This window comes from Podarcis vaucheri, assembly GCF_965113315.1.
Source record: "Podarcis vaucheri genome assembly, chromosome: 9".
Lineage (NCBI taxonomy): Eukaryota > Metazoa > Chordata > Lepidosauria > Squamata > Lacertidae > Podarcis > Podarcis vaucheri.
In genome coordinates, this window is record NC_138767.1 from 62,976,581 (window position 1) to 62,995,459 (window position 18,879).

Genomic DNA, 18,879 nt, shown 5'->3' on the forward strand with positions numbered 1-18,879 from the left:
ATGGTGAAAGGTCACAGAACAGAGCCTGCATCTCACATCATCTCCAAAGTAATGCTTTTCAGTGGAGCTGGTTCCACACATTCAGCTGTACATCATCAAATCCATCTCAATGTAGCCCATCTCATTAGGTTGTTAGAATAAAAATGGGCCAGTGTTCAAGAGAGTTCCTTGGTCAGCAGGATAGTGAACCGGGCCTTTTTTATACCCTCAGCAGCAGAGTAAATAAGGCCTCCTTTTGTTGATTATTTATGAAGTGTAGGTGGGTTCCCATAAGGCAAGACACAGTGATAACAGCAAGAAACTTTATTGAACAAACAGAACTGGAAAACAGGGGCAAAGCAACTGCTTATATACATTTCTGAAGGCCTGGGCCACTCCCACTCCCAACGTGATTGGCTGTCCAAACTTCCAAGCTGCGAATCATAAGTCAGAGTTTAAGGGCCAATGGCAGAGGCCCAAATCCTGAAATGTTCTGTGATTGGATATCATAAATCTGAACACAGGGGCTCAGATTCCTTAGTCCAGAGGCTCCAGACTCAAGCTCAGGCAAACACAGACCACTGAATACATAACAACTCAATTCAGTGAGATAAGTTGCAATTTGTTAAATTGACATTTAATTTTATTTATTCCCTCTTTTGCTCTTATAGCAAAGCGGTATGCCACGAAAGCTTAACTTAACAGAAAGAGAGACTAAATAAAACTGCTTTAGTCAAAGAAATCTCTGTGATGAACATCATTGTATTTTGAGAGCAAAGATTCATGCGTCTAGGGTCTTTATAGAACAGAATGCAACCATACTAGCTCTTTACAGTGATACAAACATTTCGGGTTACAGACTCTGCTAACCCAGAAGTAGTACCTCGGGTTAAGAACTTTACCTCAGGATGAGAACAGAAATCACACGGCCAGGAGGCCCCATTAGCCAAAGTGGTACCTCAGGTTAAGAACGGTTTCAGGTTAAGAACGCACCTCCGGAACGAATTAAGTTCGTAACCAGAGGCACCACTGTCCTTGGTTTAGCTCTCAACTGCTAGGAGATTATCTGCACCTATTGCAAATTGAAGGTTTGGAATAATTCTGTTTTAACTTGTGTTAGGAACATGAAATGAGTATTTTCAATTTTTCAGCATCTTCTCCACATCAGACTGGAACAAATTTGGGGGGAAGGGATTTGCCATGAAGTTTGCAGAACTAATGATTTGCAGGCCCAAACATCATGAGACATGCTTTAAGAGACTTAAACAGGATTTTGAAAGGGGAGAAATAATCCTAACTCCCTAAAAACTAAATAGGATATATAGATGGAGGCAGTGAGTGTTAGAGAAGAAAACAGTACTTTTTGTTGTTGTTTCCTAAGGAGACAGAGATAACAGCTGAGATTGCATTTTCAGTGTGACAGATTGCAAAACTTTAGAGAGTACTGTCATTTACTATCAACTCTCAAAGCTGGAAGGTAAACAGAAATGAAAATATTTCTGGGGTTCATTGGAACGCACTGCAAACACTTTGTTCCACCTGCACTAAACTTATCGCTTCTTAGGCTAAGGGAAAAATGGACAAGATAGTTTAAAACAATGGCAACAACAGCAGGATAACTTCAGCTGTATCTTTCCACTAACGGGCACAAGGCATGGAACCAGTAATGGCCCTGAGGACAGAACATTCACCCTCAACTTGGGTTCAGATCCGTGACTTAGCTATTTTCCTGTTGGAGGGCCTTAGGCAAATTGCTGCTTTAGGCCATTCCTCTGCAGAGCAGGAAAATAGTCACAGAGTTATTGGCTATCAGGTAAGATAAAGACAAGCACTGAAGACATGTCCAAGTGTTGCATTGTTAACAAATCCTGGTTCTTGCTCACACTCTGCAATTAAATTCTATTTACACAGTGTACAAGCGCTTTGCAATGTGAATATCCAAGATGAGGTCATGATCCACTGAGCCTACCATCTAGGGATGTGGGTGGCGCTGTGATCTAAACCACTGAGCCTCTTGGGCTTGCCAATTGGAAGATTGTCGGTTCGAATCCCTGCAATGAAGTGAGCTCTCATTGCTCTGTCCCAGCTCCTGCCAACCTACCAGTTCAAAAGCATGCCAGTGCAAGTAGATAAATAGGTACCGCTGCGGCGGGAAGGTAAACAGCATTTCTGTGTGCTCTGGTTTCCGTTACTGTGCCCCATTGCACCAGAAGCAGTTTAGTCCTGCTGGCTACATGACCCGGAAAGCTGTCTATGGACAAACACTCTTGGCCTGAAAGCCAGATGAGCGCCGCAACCCCATAGTCACCTTTGACTGGACTTAACCATCCAGGGTCCTTTACCTTTTTACCTTACCATCTAACACAAAGGCCAAGAAGAGCTCACAAAGGATCACTCTGGCCTAGGGGACGTTACAGACTGGTGCTTTGGGATACACACAAAACTTTCCAGTTCCTTCTCCATTTGGCACAATCCCTATGCATCCAGTCCGGCTACACACCAGCAACTGTTCAGCATGAAAAGAAAGACTGCATACCCTCCAGATGTCCCTATTTTCCAGGAACGGTCCCGGAATTACAGAAGCCACCCTGGTTTCTGATTTGATCCTGGAACGTCCCGGCTTCCCTTTTTCCACATCTTGCAGAACAATTAAAAGTGGTGTGTGTGTGTAGGTGCAAGAAACTGAGTTCTGTTTATATTGAAAAGAAAATTCCTGCACCAAATGAAGGCGTACAAAGCCCTTCCTATAATTTTGAAGGAAAATGTCACTGCAATGCTTCAGCTGCCAGCCATTTTTAAGGAAACATGTGGAGTGTTTATTCCTTTATTGTAAATGGAGGCTTACACTGACTACTGAGAAGTAAGTCCCACTGTATTCAATGGAGCTTACTCCCAGGTAACTGGGTAAAGACTGTGCAGTCTTACATTGCAATCCTAAGCATTTTTTCCCTCAGAACTAAGTCCCACTGAGTTCAATAGGATTTACTTTCTGATATGTTCCTGATTATTCTCACAGTTTCCACTGTTGTTTGTTGTTGTTGTTTGTTGTTGTTGTTGTTGTTGTTGTTGTTGTTGTTGTTGTTGTTATTTCCTGCCATTTTCCATGACAGGGACTCAAGTCAGCATACAGGTAAAAACTTTATTTCATTCCATTTATCTGTGGAAGGTGTTGCACACAATCCCTTTCCATGTACATTTTTTATTTACAACAATCCTGTGAGGTAATTTTCATTGGATAAATGTTGGAAGGTATGAGATTGTGGTCTCTCAATACTTTTCACGAAAATTGTTTCAAATTGGTCTATTTCCCAGTCCAACGTCATGTTCAATTTTGTCTTTTTTATATAAAAAAGACAGGGTTCAACAACTGTGTAGAACATATAATTTAATCTGTATCTCACACCTAAGATACTTTCCCCCAATTGATTTCTCTCTCAAAAAGAATTTCCTTGACACATTTATGAGAGATGCGACAGGAGGACTTGCATTCTTATAAAGCCACAACCATTTGGAGTAAAATGTTCAAATCCAAGCAATTATGTCTTAGTGAATTGCCAAGCCACTTAATTGACCCAAGGGGTGGGTTGCAATCCATATATACAGGGGAAAGAGTATAACGGTGAGGCCTCTGTGAAGCGCAGTTTCTATTTCCATCCTGCTATTGAATGGAAAGGTGTTTGATTTCTTTATCTTAATGTTATTTACAGTCTTTTGCAGTCCTGCAGTGGAACAATGCTTAAAAGCTGAAGAAAACATTTGTTCCTTTAAGAGATTTAGCATTGTCTGGAGTCCGGCCAACTAGCCATTTAATCCATTTTTCCCTCTCAAGAAGAATAGGCTCTCTGTTCACCTAAAGTTACCAGCAAAAAGTGAGGCTCCAGCAGCTTGTGATGCCACATGTTCAGAAGTAGTATGTAAACTTTTCCAATGAGATCTTGTTTTTTAACTTCACGGTGCCAATGAACATGAGTGGCTTGTATACACAGGGAAATACTCTTCCTTATTCTTTATTCCACTCCTCTTGTTTTTCTCCCAGCTGAGCCTTTAACAGCAGGTTGCCTCAAAACAATGAGGAGGGTTGGCTCAAGACATTTTGCTGCCTGAGGCAAAGGACAAAATGGTGCCAAGTCAAGGCGCATATTACCCAAGGTCAACAGGGTTATTTTGGCTTCTGAGGCAGAAAAATAACTCAAATACTTCTCCCCACTACCTGCTGTTAAGAAGGCAACCACAATTAGTAAGCAACAAAGAATTCGCTACCCTTTCAAGACATTCAGCTATACAGTCATACCTTGGTTTGCGAACAGTTTGGTTCTCAAACGTTTTGGTTTCCGAACGCCGCAAACCTGGAAGTGACTGTTCCAGTTTGTGAACTATTTTTGGAAGTCTGATGGGGCTTCCGCAGCTTCCGATTGGCTGCAGGAGCTTCCTGCAGCCAATCAGAAGCCATGCTTTAGTTTCCGAACGTTTTGGAAGTCAAATGGACTTCCGGAACGGATTCCGTTCGACTTCCAAGGTATGGAAGCTCCTCTGCACTTCCATCACTGTCTGTAATAGCTTCACTTATTTCACTTTAAGGTGCATATGATAATTATGTGCCTTAATGACATTTTCCAGGACATGCAAACAAATGATCTATGGTATGCTGTGCTAGGCCAAAGGTTGGGAAGAGGTTTCATTCTTGAAGTGAAGCGACTGTAACTTTAGTCTCAGGATTATATTGTTTTATGTTTCTTTGTTGGAAGCTTATTTTATAGCAAATGGGGAGGGAATAAACCCAGTCTTCACTGTGATGTTTCTTCCTTGTCACAACACGATGCATTACAGGTTTACAAGCCTGCCATTTCTTGCTCCGAAATGTGTGACACAAGCGCAAAGAGGCGATAGATTCTGTTTTTAAAAATGATTATTTTGTTGAATGGTCATTCATTCAGATAATTCCTGTGTTGAAACAGGGTTGCAACCCAGAGAGAGAAAAAGAAAAAGAGCACATATTTTTAAATTTCCCACTGTGGATGGGGATGAATGCCCAGGTGGAGAATGTTCCACCTTAACAAGGCACCTGCAGTTTTAAAACCACACCAAACTCCTGTGTGGATAAGCCTGAAAAAAAAAAGTGGTACCCAATTCTGCGTTACTGAAAAAGAGAGGAAACGCAACATAAAAGGGGGGGGGAGGGAACCCAGTTTTGCATAAAATTTGCATATGCTAATTTATTTGGATAGACATAAATTTATTAATAATTACAAAACTTTACAATGTATATATATACAGTTCCATGTACAGTGGTACCTCGGGTTAAGTACTTAATTCGTTCCAGAGGTCCATTCTTAACCTGAAACTGTTCTTAACCTGAAGCACCACTTTAGCTAATGGGGCCTCCTGCTGCTGCCGTGCTGCCAGAGCACGATTTCTGTTCTCATCCTGAAGCAAAGTTCTTAACCCGAGGTACTATTTCTGGGTTAGCGGAGTTGTAACCTGAAGCGTACCACTGTATTCTGACAACTGAAACAAAAGCCTGACATAAATCCATCTGGTAAATTTGGGGGTGTGGGGCAAGAGAATACTATATACAAGCGTGAAAAGAATAGAACCACAAGGCAGGCAAATATTGTCTTTTCCATGCCCCACCCAGAGGAGGCAAACCAAAAATACATGCTGATAGCACGGATCTTTTTTAAGTTTTAAAGAGACAATAACCTCTTTCAGACAGTAGAAGTGAAGTTTATTTATCCAGCAAAACTTTGAAATCCAGGGCACCTTATTTGGCTTCTCCTTTATAGATGTATTGTAGCACTGAATTCTGTAATCAGTGCTATAATCATGAAGGACGATTAGGCCCTAATCCAGTTTTCCAGAAAAGAACTCTAGAAATGGAAACAGCATTGACTTCACACCTTCTTTGGTTTTCTTAGGAACCTAAAAAGTACAGCAGACCAAGGGGCAAAAAGATGGCACGATGACCTACCGTCTCATGGAGGAAAGGGCTTCCCCAGGATGCAACAGCTTTGCCTGTTCAGTTTCAGCTTGTTACGCACTTGCTTTAAAGGCAGAGCGCCCTTGTAGAAAAACATGACTGTCTGCCCAAACCCAGAGAAGGATGAAGGATGCTCTCACTGAGATTCTCCCACCACCTGACATTAGCAGGTGGTAACTGGAAATGTAGTGATGTATGGAAGTGAGAGCTGGACCATAAAGAAGGCTGATCGCCGAAGAATTGATGCTTTTGAATTATGGCGCTGGAGGAGAGTCTTGAGAGTCCCATGGACTGCAAGAAGATCAAACCTCTCCATTCTGAAGGAAATCAGCCCTGAGTGCTCACTGGAAGGACAGATCCTGAAGCTGAGACTCCAATACTTTGGCCACCTCATGAGAAGAGAAGACTCCCTGGAAAAGACCCTGATGCTGGGAAAGATGGAGGGCACAAGGAGAAGGGGATGACAGAGAACGAGATGGTCGGACAGTGTTCTCAAAGCTACCAACATGAATTTGACCAAACTGTGGGAGGCAGTGGAAGACAGGAGTGCCTGGCGTGCTTTGGTCCATGGGGTCACAAAGAGTCGGACACAACTAAATGACTAAACAACAACAACAACTGGAAATGGCTTTATGGGCGATTAAATATGGTAGCCTTCTTGAATTAAGTTCTTAACTAGAGGCACCACTGCAGTGGCGTAGCGTGGGGGGTGCAGGGGGGGCCGGCCGCATCGGGCGCAACATCTGGGGGTTAGGGTTAGGGGGCGCAAATCCACGGGTTAGGGGGCGCAAATTACTTGCCTTGCCCCGGGTGCTGACAACCCACGCTACGCCACTGTACCACTGTACTCTTTTGTAGAATTACGTAAGAGGAGCCTGCTGGAAGGCCCCATTTGGTTCAGCATCCTGTCAAAAGTTTGAATATGGAACTAAAACTGAACTGTAATTTGCAGGAACGCGATTCACAGTCATATAACAGTGCTAAACTAGTAGTATGGAAATGCTTCCTAAATTAATTTAATATTAAAATAGGAGATGTAATGCCGAAAGCAGGTGAGGAAAAAAGGAAGTAAAACCACTCTAAATATACTAGCCCTCAGTGTTAGAAACTGAGATATGAAAGCTAGGAGCTAAATGGCACCTTCAGCCTAGGTTATGGGCGCAACAACAGAATGTCTTGGCGCGCTTTTTAGTAACAAGAATACAAAGCTGAAAATGAATGAACTGCAGCGAAAGGCTTATATTCATTTTTTCCATGGTTTAGTCCTCATCTGAAGACTGCAAAAGACAAAGCCATACTTCCCCTGCCCGTCCCCCTAATATTCTTATGAGGGTCTCTTCGCCAGTCCTCAGAGAGTGGCTGGAAGTGGAGAGGCAGAAAAATGTCTTCCTTTCGTTCCAGCAGTGGCAGTTTTAATCTGAAATCTTAGGTGCGTCGTACTGCTCCCAGAGCTCAGAAACTGCTCGCATTCATCAAATTCCCTGTCACAAAACCTGTGTTGAACAATGGGAGTTTCGAATGCTGCTAGCTCTGAATGGTCGCCAGCTTTTTCTCCTGCCGGACTCCTATGCCTTGAATAGCTGAATGGCAAGCAAAACACAAAAGACACACACTACAGGTGCAGTCTTACCTGGCGTGGGAATACAATGACAGGTAAAGAATCGCCTTACTGAATTTCTACCTGTCAGGAAACTGTTAAAGGAACTCTGCCAGGACGAAAACAAAGTGCTTGCTTTGCTCTTAATCATCAACTTGCAACCAGGAAAAAGTACGGCTGGGTAATGTGCTCAGCTTTTGTTTTCTGCTTTGGTATTCCGGCAGTAAGAAGCTATTCTCTGTTAATTATCACATTGTCTGCGACCATGCAGTTCACTTGCAGGGGTGTACGGTGTTACATTTGTTGTTTGGCTTTTAAAATTTGACAGGTGTGTGGTGTTACGGGAGAAAACCATTGCTAGGTGGGCATTAAGCTGATGTCACTGAGCAGGGAGGAAATAAGAACCGCTAAGGGCATATAGCAGGTCAAGAAAAGAACACAAAATCCTTCTTACCAGCCACAGGTACCACAAACATCTCTTTAAGCCAAGGGATTTTGGGCTTTGGCAGACATTCCTAATCCATTTAATTGCTTACGACTGCAGTCACTCAGTGTGTAGAGTCTGCCTCATTTTAATTAATTCCTTTTACAGTGGTACCTCTGGATGTGAATGGGATCCGTTCCGGAGGCCCGTTCGCATCCTGAAGCGAACGCAACCCACGTCTACGGGTTGCGATTCACCACTTCTGCACATGTGTGTGACATCATTTTTAGCGTCTGCGCATGCGCAAATGGCGAAACCCGGAAGTAACATGTTCCATTACTTCCAGGTCGCCGTGGAGCGCAACCCACAAACGCTCAACCCGAAGCTATTTCAACCCGAGGTATGACTGTATTAACTTGCTTCAACCATTTAAAACCAGTTACACCATTAGCCAGCTTGTCATGCAGACTCTCCTAGTGTCCCTATTTTCCCAGGACGGTCCCGGACTTAAAGAAGCCATCCCAGTTTCTGATTTGATTCCAGAATGTCTCATTTTTCCTTAGGGCGTTTCTATTTTCATCAAAAAAATGTTGGAGGGAATAGAGTTATGTGACCCCCTGAGCCAAGGAGATAAATAACTATACCACCTTTAGAAGACATCTGAAGGCAGCTCTGTATAGGGAAGGATTTTAATTTTAATTTTTTAAAATGTTTTGCTATGTTTTTATTATGTTGGAAGCTGCCCAGAGTGGCTGAGATAACCCAGTCAGATGGATGGGGTATAAATAATAAAGTTGTTGTTGTTGTTGTAGGAGAGTGCAAAATATGGTCTGAAGCTCAACATCAAAAAAACTAAGATCATGGCCACTGGGCCCATCACCTCCTGGCAAATAGAAGGGGAAGAAATGGAGGCAGTGAGAGATTTTACTTTCTTGGGCTCCATGATCACTGCAGATGGTGACAGCAGCCATGAAATTAAAAGATGCCTGCTTCTTGGGAGAAAAGCAATGAGAAACCTAGACAGCATCTTAAAAAGCAGAGACATCACCTTGCCAACAAAGTAAAAGCTATGGTTTTCCCAGTAGTGATGTATGGAAGTGAGAGCTGGACCATAAAGAAGGCTGATCGCCGAAGAACTGATGCTTTTGAATTATGGTGCTGGAGGAGACTCTTGAGAGTCCCATGGACTGCAAGAAGATCCAACCTATCCATTCTGAAGGAAATCAGCCCTGAGTGCTCACTGGAAGGACAGATCCTGAAGCTGAGGCTCCAATACTTTGGCCACCTCATGAGAAGAGAAGACTCCCTGGAAAAGACCCTGGTGTTGGGAAAGATGGAGGGCGCAAGGAGAAGGGGACGACAGAGGACAAGATGGTTGGACAGTGTTCTCGAAGCTACCAGCATAAGTTTGACCAAACTGTGGGAGGCAGTGGAAGACAGGAGTGCCTGGTGTGCTCTGGTCCATGGGGTCACGAAGAGTCGGACACGACTAAACGACAACAAAATTTTCATCAGATAAATGCTGGAGGGTATGGCCATGCAATTTTTCCTCCAAGCCTCGTTCCTTTAACTACTGCACAATAACTTCCGCCATCAGTGGTTGTAGGGTTCCCTCAGCACACAGCAATAGGAAAATGCTGCCCCTGTTGTACATCTGCCAGGAGTGCTAAATGTACGGAGTCTTCGCCCAGAAAAAAAACAGTGGCAGATGAAAGGCACCCTCGGATGATTCAGACTTAGAAACATTAAGATTGCAATGTTTAAAAGGCTAGGCTAATCGATTAAAACTTGTTTAAAAGTCAACCAGAGTCCAATGATTTTGGGCAGTAGATTCATATTTATAGAAATAATTAACTGAAGATAGCATGTGACAAGTTCCTCCTTTCCTCATACAGGTGACATCATTGAGCTCTACCTTTTGTATATACAGTGGTGCCTCGCAAGACGAAAAGAATCCGTTCTGTGATTCTCTTCGTCTAGCGGTTTTTTCGTCTTGCGAAGCAAGCCCATTGACGAATTAGCGGATTAGCGCTATTAGCGGCTTTTAGCGGCTTATCTGCTGATCGGATCAGCTGATAAGCGGCTTAGCGGCTTAGAAAAGGGGGGGAAGGAAAAAAACCCAGCAGGAACTCGCAAGATATTGTCGTCTTGCGAAGCAAGCCCATAGGAAAATCGTTTTGCGAAGCACCTCCAAAACGGAAAACTCTTTCGTCTAGCGAGTTTTCCATCTTGCGAGGCATTCGTCTTGCGGGGCACCACTGTAAAGTAGAAAGCCTGAAAAGGAAGATTGCTTGTGTACACGTACCTGTGTGACCTCTGGGTAGCAGGTTCCTATCACACAATTTTTTATTGCTAACAGCATTTTTCTCTGCGTATTCAACCTGAACAGACCCTCCTGTAACTTAAGCCCATTAGATCCAGTCCCGTGCTCTGGGGCAAGAGAGAATTGCCCCTTGACTGTATTTAAGATCGAACACTAATTTTTCCGTAGCACCTACTTGGCCTATCTAGAACTTTTTAAACCCTTCTTTGATTTTGCACACAGATGAACGCTTCTGGAATTTATGACCGTGTGAAATGGAACGGGTGATGCGTGAGTCACAATGGAAACAATTGCTAGCGATGACAGCAAGAGATCATTTAGATTTCCCTCCTGCCATATATTATGGTAGTGGGAAAATTAACTCGTTAAAAGAGAGAGCTCAGTCAGTAGAGCATGAGCCTTTTAATCTCAGGGTAGTGGGTTCGAGGCTGACACTGGCCAAAAGATACCCGCATTGCAGGGGGTTGGACTAGATGACCCTCGTGGTCCCTTCCAACTCTATGATTCTGTGAAAAGGCTGCTTCTTGGCTTACCACAGTCTGTAGGAGAATAACAATCAAAGATAGTCAGACTAATGTGAAAATCACAGTTGCGATGAAAGTGGAAAATTAGATCATGGGTAGGCAAACTAAGGCCCGGGGGCTGGATCCAGCCCAATCGTCTTCTAAATCTGGCCTGCGGACGGTCTGGGAATCAGTGTGTTTTTACATGAGTAGAATGTGTCCTTTTATTTAAAATGCATCTCTGGGTTATTTGTGGGGCATAGGTATATTTCTTCAAAATATACCGGTAGTTCGGCCCCCCACAAGGTCTGAGGGACAGTGGACCGGCCCCCTGCTGAAAAAGTTTGCTGACCCCTGAATTAGACAATCTGCAAAATATTCATAGCACAGCCAACTCCAAGGAACCCTTTTTGTACATATGTACCACTTGAATAGGGATGCGGGTATCGCTGTGGATTAAGCCACAGAGCCTAGGGCTTGCCGATCAGAAGGTTGGTGGTTCGAATATCCACGATGGGGTGAGCTCCCGTTGCTCGGTCCTTGCTCCTGCCAACCTCTCAGTTCGAAAGCACGTCAAAGTGCAAGTAGATAAACAGGTACCGCTCCGGTGGGAAGGTAAACGGCGTTTCCGTGCGCTGCTCTGGTTCGCCAGAAGCGGCTTAGTCATGCTGGCCGCATGACCCAGAAGCTGTACGCTGGCTCCCTCGGCCAATAAAGCGAGATGAGTGCCACAACCCCAGAGTCGGTCACGACTGGACCTAATGGTCTTGGGTCCCCTTTACTTTAACCCTTTACCACTTGAATGCCAAAATAGCCTTGTTAAGTAGTCTATGTAGTATAAACCAGTTATGCGAACATCAAAATAAAAACGTCCATCAGTGAAACAGATCAAAAGGCAAGCCACTTCGAACAACACAGCGAGTGGACCAGGAGGCTCAGGTTGAGAGATCAAGGAAATTCCTGTGTAAATAGGCAGTGTGAAGGGGCTGCCTCAGGGAAGAGATTTTGGACCGGCATTTGTTGGCGCCAAAGTGCCAAATTTATCACTGTAATTCGCTGTAGTTCCAGTTCTAAGCATTCCTTCACTCATGCAAGTGTAACCAAGTCACCAGTATCACCTTTTTCTAGGAGGAAGGTATTAGCAGACTCAGGGTTACTCTGAGGTTTGGAGGCGTACACACCTTTTATTTCTAAGGATAAAATCCTAAGGGCAGGTGAACCACAATAAATAATGCAATGAACAACATTCAATGGCCACAGAAAGACAGCACACTGGCTACTTTCCACAACAGACAGTAAAACGTGTTTGAATTGCAATTGTGCTATAACAGGCACGTACAACAAGTAGATCATGATCTACTGGTAGATCAGTGGACGTCTGTGGTAGATCACAGGTAGATCACTGGCTCTTAACTCTGCGAGTAGATCATAGTCTCTTGGGAGTTGGCCACCCCTGTGCTATAATAAGCACAAGCAATTTCATTATGGGATTAGGCATTTTATTAAATGTTGGTAAGTTAAAAGCAGCACCCACACACCATTATGGTCAGTTTACCAACACACTTTGCTCCGAAAGCCAGAGCAGGAGATGCTATTCATTAATTTCACAAGATTTATGTACCGCTTGCTTTTAGAAAAACCTCAGAGCAGTTTACAAAATAAAAATAACCGCTAAAAAATTGACAACCATAATTGATAACATACAGAAGGTTAACATGGCAATAAAATAGACTAAAACGAATTAAAACTCCTACAAACTTTCTTAACATCTGGGTAGGCATGTTCAAAGAAGAATGCCTTCAGCAGGGACTCAAAAAAGTTTCGCTGGTACAGAGAAAATGACTGTAAATGCATAAGAAGTAGAAAAGCGATTTCTGCAATGTGCAAGGAAGCCCTCAGGCAGGGAGAAAAGGAGAGTTACAACTACAGGAAGAGCACTGCTGGATAATATGCATTTAATATTTTCATAACGCTTTAGAGATAGTGTCCAAAAGGACTACAGTGGTACCTCGGGTTAAGAACTTAATTTGTTCTGGAGGCCTGTTCTTAACCTGAAACTGTTCTTAACCTGAGGTACCACTTTAGCCGCCGGAGCACGATATCTGTTCTCATCTTGAAGCAAAGTTCTTAACCCGAGGTACTATTTCTGGGTTAGCAGAGTCTGTAACTTGAAGCATCTGTAACCTGAAGCGTCTATAACCCGAGGTACCACTGTATTCCAGTATATGTTGGAGACGGTTTATAAAAAACCAGTTTATACTAAGCCCTGTCTGCTGCCTCTGAATAATGTGGGTATGAAATCCAGACTAAGACAAGATTCGTTTAGGAATGGTTTATCGGTGTTGTGCCAAAGACACTGAACAGTTGTATTTACCTCCCTGATCAAATATTTGCTATTCTCTTTTAAAGTGTTCCAGGAACATATGACGTCACTAAAACATCTCTCTCACATTTACCTTTGAGTATCTTACAATGCTGGATGTTCAGGACCCACCCAGCCACTATGTACAATCGTTATTTAAAATAAAAGTGAAGGCACAATAAAAGAGCTTGGTGGCCACTCCCTCCCCATACTGGCGACGTAGCAAGCAAACAGTAGCAGCAATCGTCTGTATTTCCTTAAATAGATATACTGTATATACATCCAGCTAAGCACTTCTTGTCCCTTACTTTTCAGTGGGAAACATTTAAAGTTTCTAAACGTAAGAACTGACTGAGAGTTCATTTAGCCTGGCATTCAGTGGCTAGCCACATGGTTCCAAATACCTTACAAATAGGCCATAGAAAAGACAACAACCCACTTTTGATATTTATTCCCTGTATCTGGTGTTCGGAGACTATGAAAACAGAGATACCACTTCAATATCATGCAAAACAGATTTTGATAGATCTGTTCTTCTGTCACAACCTGCACCTTCCCTCAAAGTGCATACAGTGGACGTTTGGGTTGTGAACGTGATCTGTGCACGTGCGGGTTGCGATTTGGTGCTTCTGTGCATGCGCAAAGTGCGATTTAGCGCTTATGCACATGCACGACTGCTGAAAACCAGAATAACCCGTTCCGGTACTTCCAGGTTTCTGCGTGTCCATAACCCGAAAAAACGCAACCTGAGGCATCTGTAACCTGAGGTATGACTGTATTTGATACCGGTTAATAGTTCCAGTCTAAGCTGAAACTGATCCCACGATACACCATCAGTTCTGGCAACAACTGCAGAGTCAAGATCACTCCAAAGTCAAGGCTTCATCCATAGCATGCCCTAGATTTGAGTAGATTGCCAGCTTCCTCTCCTGTTCTCTTTCCTTAGTACCAAAAAGTGGTGTCACCATTGAGAAGGCTCTGCTTTACATCAGGGGCTTCCCCTGTAGACCTCTGAAGGTTGGAGTAGACATCTCACAAGATATACAGAGCCCAGGCAATATAGGGCTTTGACGGACAAGACCAGCGCTTTGAAACTCAGTTCCTTCAGCACTAGTGAAATAAGCTCACTAACACTGGCATTAATTAATGACTCTGAAACAGCTGCAAGTTCCAAGCAAATTTCTAATGTAGTTAGGTAAAGGGACTCCTGACCATTAGGTCCAGTCATGACCGACTCTGGGGTTGCGGCGCTCATCTTGCTTTATTGGCTGAGGGAGCGGGCGTACAGCTTCCGGGTCATGTGGCCAGCATGACTAAGCCGCTTCTGGAGAACCAGAGCAGCGCACGGAAATGCTGTTAACCTTCCCGCCGGAGCGGTACCTATTTATCTACTTGCACTTTGACATGCTTTCGAACTGCTAGGTTGGCAGGAGCAGGGACCGAGCAACGGGAGCTCACTCCGTCACGGGGATTCGAACCGCCAACCTTCTGATCAGCAAGTCCTAGGTTCTGTGGTTTAACCCACAGTGCCACCCGCATCCCTCCTAATGTAGTTAACAAAATGTAAAACACTCACTTGGCCGCCACAAGGGGACCCATGAGTACCAAGATGGATCCTGAAACTCATTTCAGGGTACAGTTACCTCACCTTTGGAAGAAGAATGACTTCATCTAGAATGGTCAAGACCTCTACTCCTGAATCAGAAGCCACCAATCACCATAATCTCGGGCATAACTAGAAAAAATGGCAGGAGGTTCATGACTGGATACACCTCCCTTTAATAATAATAATAATAATAATTTTTAAATTTTTAATTTTAAAAATAAAAATAATCAGTATTACTAGGGTTTCTGATTCAGATCAGTGATCCAGGACATTAACTGGTCTGCAGCCAGCATGCCCATATTGTTTATTAAACTCAGACAGCAACACTTTCTTTTTAGATTTTTGCGAACTTCTCTAAGATGCACACCAAAGCCAGTACAAATGCATGAGCTACAGTATGTAACACACTGTAGCTAATTTTTATGCAAACATATACAAGGCTGTACAGTGCACAAAGTGTCTTTAAATCCCCAATGGAAATAAGGGATAGAAAAATAGATACCAGGACGCAGACGCAACAACTAACAAGATCAGTGAGTGGAGTACAGCAAAACACCATTGTGTTCTAGAACAATCGGAGCATTAGATTTATAGGCCGCTCACTCCCAAAGTAGAACTGTCCCGAAGGGGAGAGGTGACTGTTGTATTTCCTGCAACAGAACTAAGAGTCTGGCAACATCTTAAATGCTAATACTTTTATTACCGTATTTTTCGCCCTATAGGACGCACTTTTTCCCCTCCAAAAATGAAGGGGAAATCTGGGTGCATCCTATGGGGCGAATGCAGGCTTTCGCTGAAGCTTGGAGAGCGAGAGGGGTCGGTGCGCAGACTGCTGCCGGGCGCGCGGGGCGCCCTGAAGCAGAGCGCCTCGCCGCCGGGCAGATATCCACAGCGAGGGAGCCCCGCGGGAGGTCCCGCAGGGCTCCCTCGCTGCGGATAGCAGCCTGCTTCCCGGAGTGCGGGGCGCGCTGAAAGCAGAGCGCCCCACGCTTCGGGAAGACATTGGGCAGCCCCACAAGCTAGGGGGACAGCGGGGAGGCGCAGTGCCATCATCCCGCTGTTCCCCGACCTGGTTTTTTTTGGGGGGGAAATAAAGGAAATTTCCCCCCTTTATTCCCTCCCCAAAAAAAACTAGGTGCGTCCTATGGGCCGGTGTGTCCTATGGGACGACAAATACGGTACAGTATATACCACATGCGTTCATTGGCTTATGTCTAAAGGACAATGTTAGTTCGTGAAAGCTTATGCCATTATAAGTGTGTTTCAGAGCAATCCTAAGTACTGTATAGGAAGCCAGTGGAATTTATGCTACCATAAATTCATTCTATTCCACACTCTATTCAGGATTGAGACAACTGACGGCTGAGGTGGCCCATGTCTGGCAGAAAGAAAACAAGCCGTTACAATAGAACTTGACTTAGGAGCACTCTGTTTGCCAGTTAAGTTCGACTAATTTGCCAGTCGTGTCTGATTTATGACAGGTGCTGTGGGTGATTCGCCCCTAAAGTGCACTGAGCCAAGAGGGTACCAAATTGAGAAGATCCATAATTGAGAAGATCCATTTGGGGGCGCCAAATTTTGGCCTCACACAGGGCGCCATATCACAAAAGATTACCGAAGTCTACTCATGGTTGCCGTGTCACATGACTGAGCTAAAAGAGTTTTGGAATACAGTCGTACCTTGGAAGTCGAACGGAATCCGTTCCGGAAATCCGTTTGACTTCCAAAATGTTCAGAAACCGAAGCGCGGCTTCCGACTGGCTGCAGCAAGCTCCTGCAGCCAATCGGAAGCCGCGGAAGCCCCATTGGACGTTCGAAAAATAGTTTGCAAACCAGAACAGTCACTTCCGGGTTTGTGGCGTTCAGGAGCCAAAACGTTCAAGAACTAAGCTGTTGAAAAACCAAGGTATGACTGTAATTGTAAGTCTCTCCTTGCCCATCCTGCCCCTGCTATACCCCAAACCACACTTTTGGGGGACTTACTCCACTGTAAGTTTCAGTGGCTTAAGCTGGCTGAGGCAGGATAGACCTGGTTCAGCTGGGTTGAGGGAGTTCTGCCAATGTGGCCTCAGCTGAGCTCAGCCCGCAATCTCTCTCTGTTCCAGGCTTGATCATCCCAGCAGATCTTGGCTATGGGTTGTGTGCTGTTAGGTGTCATTTTTTCCATTCCCAAAGTGGTCGTAACAAAAACAATCTCCCAAAAGACACCAAGTTACATCAAATGGAAAGCACCGGTGGAGGAGGTGGGAGAATCTCCCACCATTGTCCTTCTTTCATCGGACATGTAGAACTTGACAGTAGCAACTCAAGACAATCATTGCCTAAGTTCACATTTGTACATCCACCTGATTTAGAATCAGAAGCATGCTATTTTTTCAGACTCTATAATTATACACTTTTCTTCCTTCCAATTCCATTTACACCCCAGCCACCAGCTTCTTATGCGAGATGTTTTTGCCCATGTTCCCTGCCAAACATTCACACACCAGAGAGTGTGTATCTGTTATCACACACAAGTTTGCAAATGTGCATTTAATGCATTCACTTTTCTTCCAATTGTAAGAATTCTTTTGAATTTAATGGAATTTGAAATCAATAGGCAAAGCCACTTTTCACACAAAACATATCACAAACTTTTGAGAGACATGTGCCAAATATATATTATTCCCCCCCAAGCAATTTCCACCAATTGCTACCCATCCCCATGCATGTTACAATTTAAAGTCAGGAGTCTATTAACCTGATATTCAGCTCCAGATCTGGGGCTTAATTTGCAAACCGGTAGTATCACAAAGAGGTCTCTGACAACAGACGGTCTCCCCACTTTACGAGATCCCACCCCAAGGGTAAATCTGGATTAAATTGCCAGGGAATTGGGGAGAGGAAATATAGGCTGGCACCTGATGCTTTCAACATTGTGTGGGTGCTTCAAAAAGCCTTTCATGCACGTGTAGCCCTGTTCCCACGATAAACACCTGTCGCAGCACCATTCAACCTCAACCCATCTGTTGAAGAAATGCGCAAATGAGAAGTTTTCGGAAGTCTGGAGCCACTGATGGCTAGAGGAATGTACTTGCTCGTTTTAAAGGAGAACCCAACAGTGCTTCTTGCAGCAACAGGTGAAACTCTTAATAGGTTTCTATCCGAAGGCAGCATCACAGTCCTTCTGCTACGACACAGAACATTCTGCCAGGTGTCTCAGTTTCAAAGCCTCGCAGGGAAAGTGGCAAAAGTTTTGAAAGGGAGAAGAGCTTCTCTTACCTGCAACTTCTGCGCTGTTGGGGAAACGAAGCTGGCTCCTGATTAGGATCTCCCATAGCTTAAGCCCGGCTTCTGCATTTGAATGCTAAGTATGTAACAAATGCCTCCTTTAGCAGGCGGGAGTTTGCATGACCTCCTAATGGGAGACACTGTCGCGAGTGTCATTGGGCACCCAGGAGTCATGTGACGGAAGATGAAAATAAAAGCCTTTAAAGTTTGCATTTAATACTTCCTAGACTCTGTAACCCTTTACCTGCAAGCTAGGAAACCTGCCAAACTTCATTGCTCCTGCAGGATGGGGTGGGTGGTGGGTGGGGGAGGGCAAACAAACCTCCTGCAGCCCACGTGATGGCTTTACTACACAATGGCTATTTCTGTAGCAATCCGAGCAAGGTTCTTGTGACCGTGCTTTTGTGTGTTTTCGGGACTTTCCCCCCTCTGGAAGTCACAAAATCGACAGCTCTCTTCCTGCTGGGCGGATTGAGCTCAGGAACTGGAAACACCACTATTCTTGGCAGTGCTCTATGGAAATAAAAGCTCCCCATGATCTCCTTTCCACCCAAGGGGACACCTGAGCAGACAGGTGTAGCATTGGAGAGCACTGTCAGAAGTCTCATTGTTTAGATGAGGAGACCCTGGGACAAGAAGTGCCTTTGGGGTGTGTTATTTCTACCAGGGTCGTCAGATGACCAAAACAAAACACCAGCCTGGACTTGTGACTGTTATCAGCAACTCGAGGGGAGGAAAATCATAGTACAGTGGTACCTTGGGTTAAGAACTTAATTCGTTCCGTTAACCTGCAACTGTTCTTAACCTGAGGTACCAGTTTAGCTAATGGGGCCTCCTG

At 44.3% G+C, this 18,879-nt stretch overlaps 1 protein-coding gene across 1 annotated transcript in view; it reads right to left on the reverse strand.

Moving 5' to 3' along the window:
• The window catches only part of PGCKA1 (PDCD10 and GCKIII kinases associated 1), a 56,993-nt gene extending 38,770 nt beyond the window's left edge, over positions 1–18,223 (reverse strand). The window contains exon 1 of the mRNA XM_082238277.1: positions 18,033–18,223. The gene's annotated coding sequence lies outside the window, so the exon portion shown is untranslated. The remainder of the gene's footprint in view (positions 1–18,032) is intronic.
• Between the last annotated feature and the right edge of the window lie 656 nt (positions 18,224–18,879).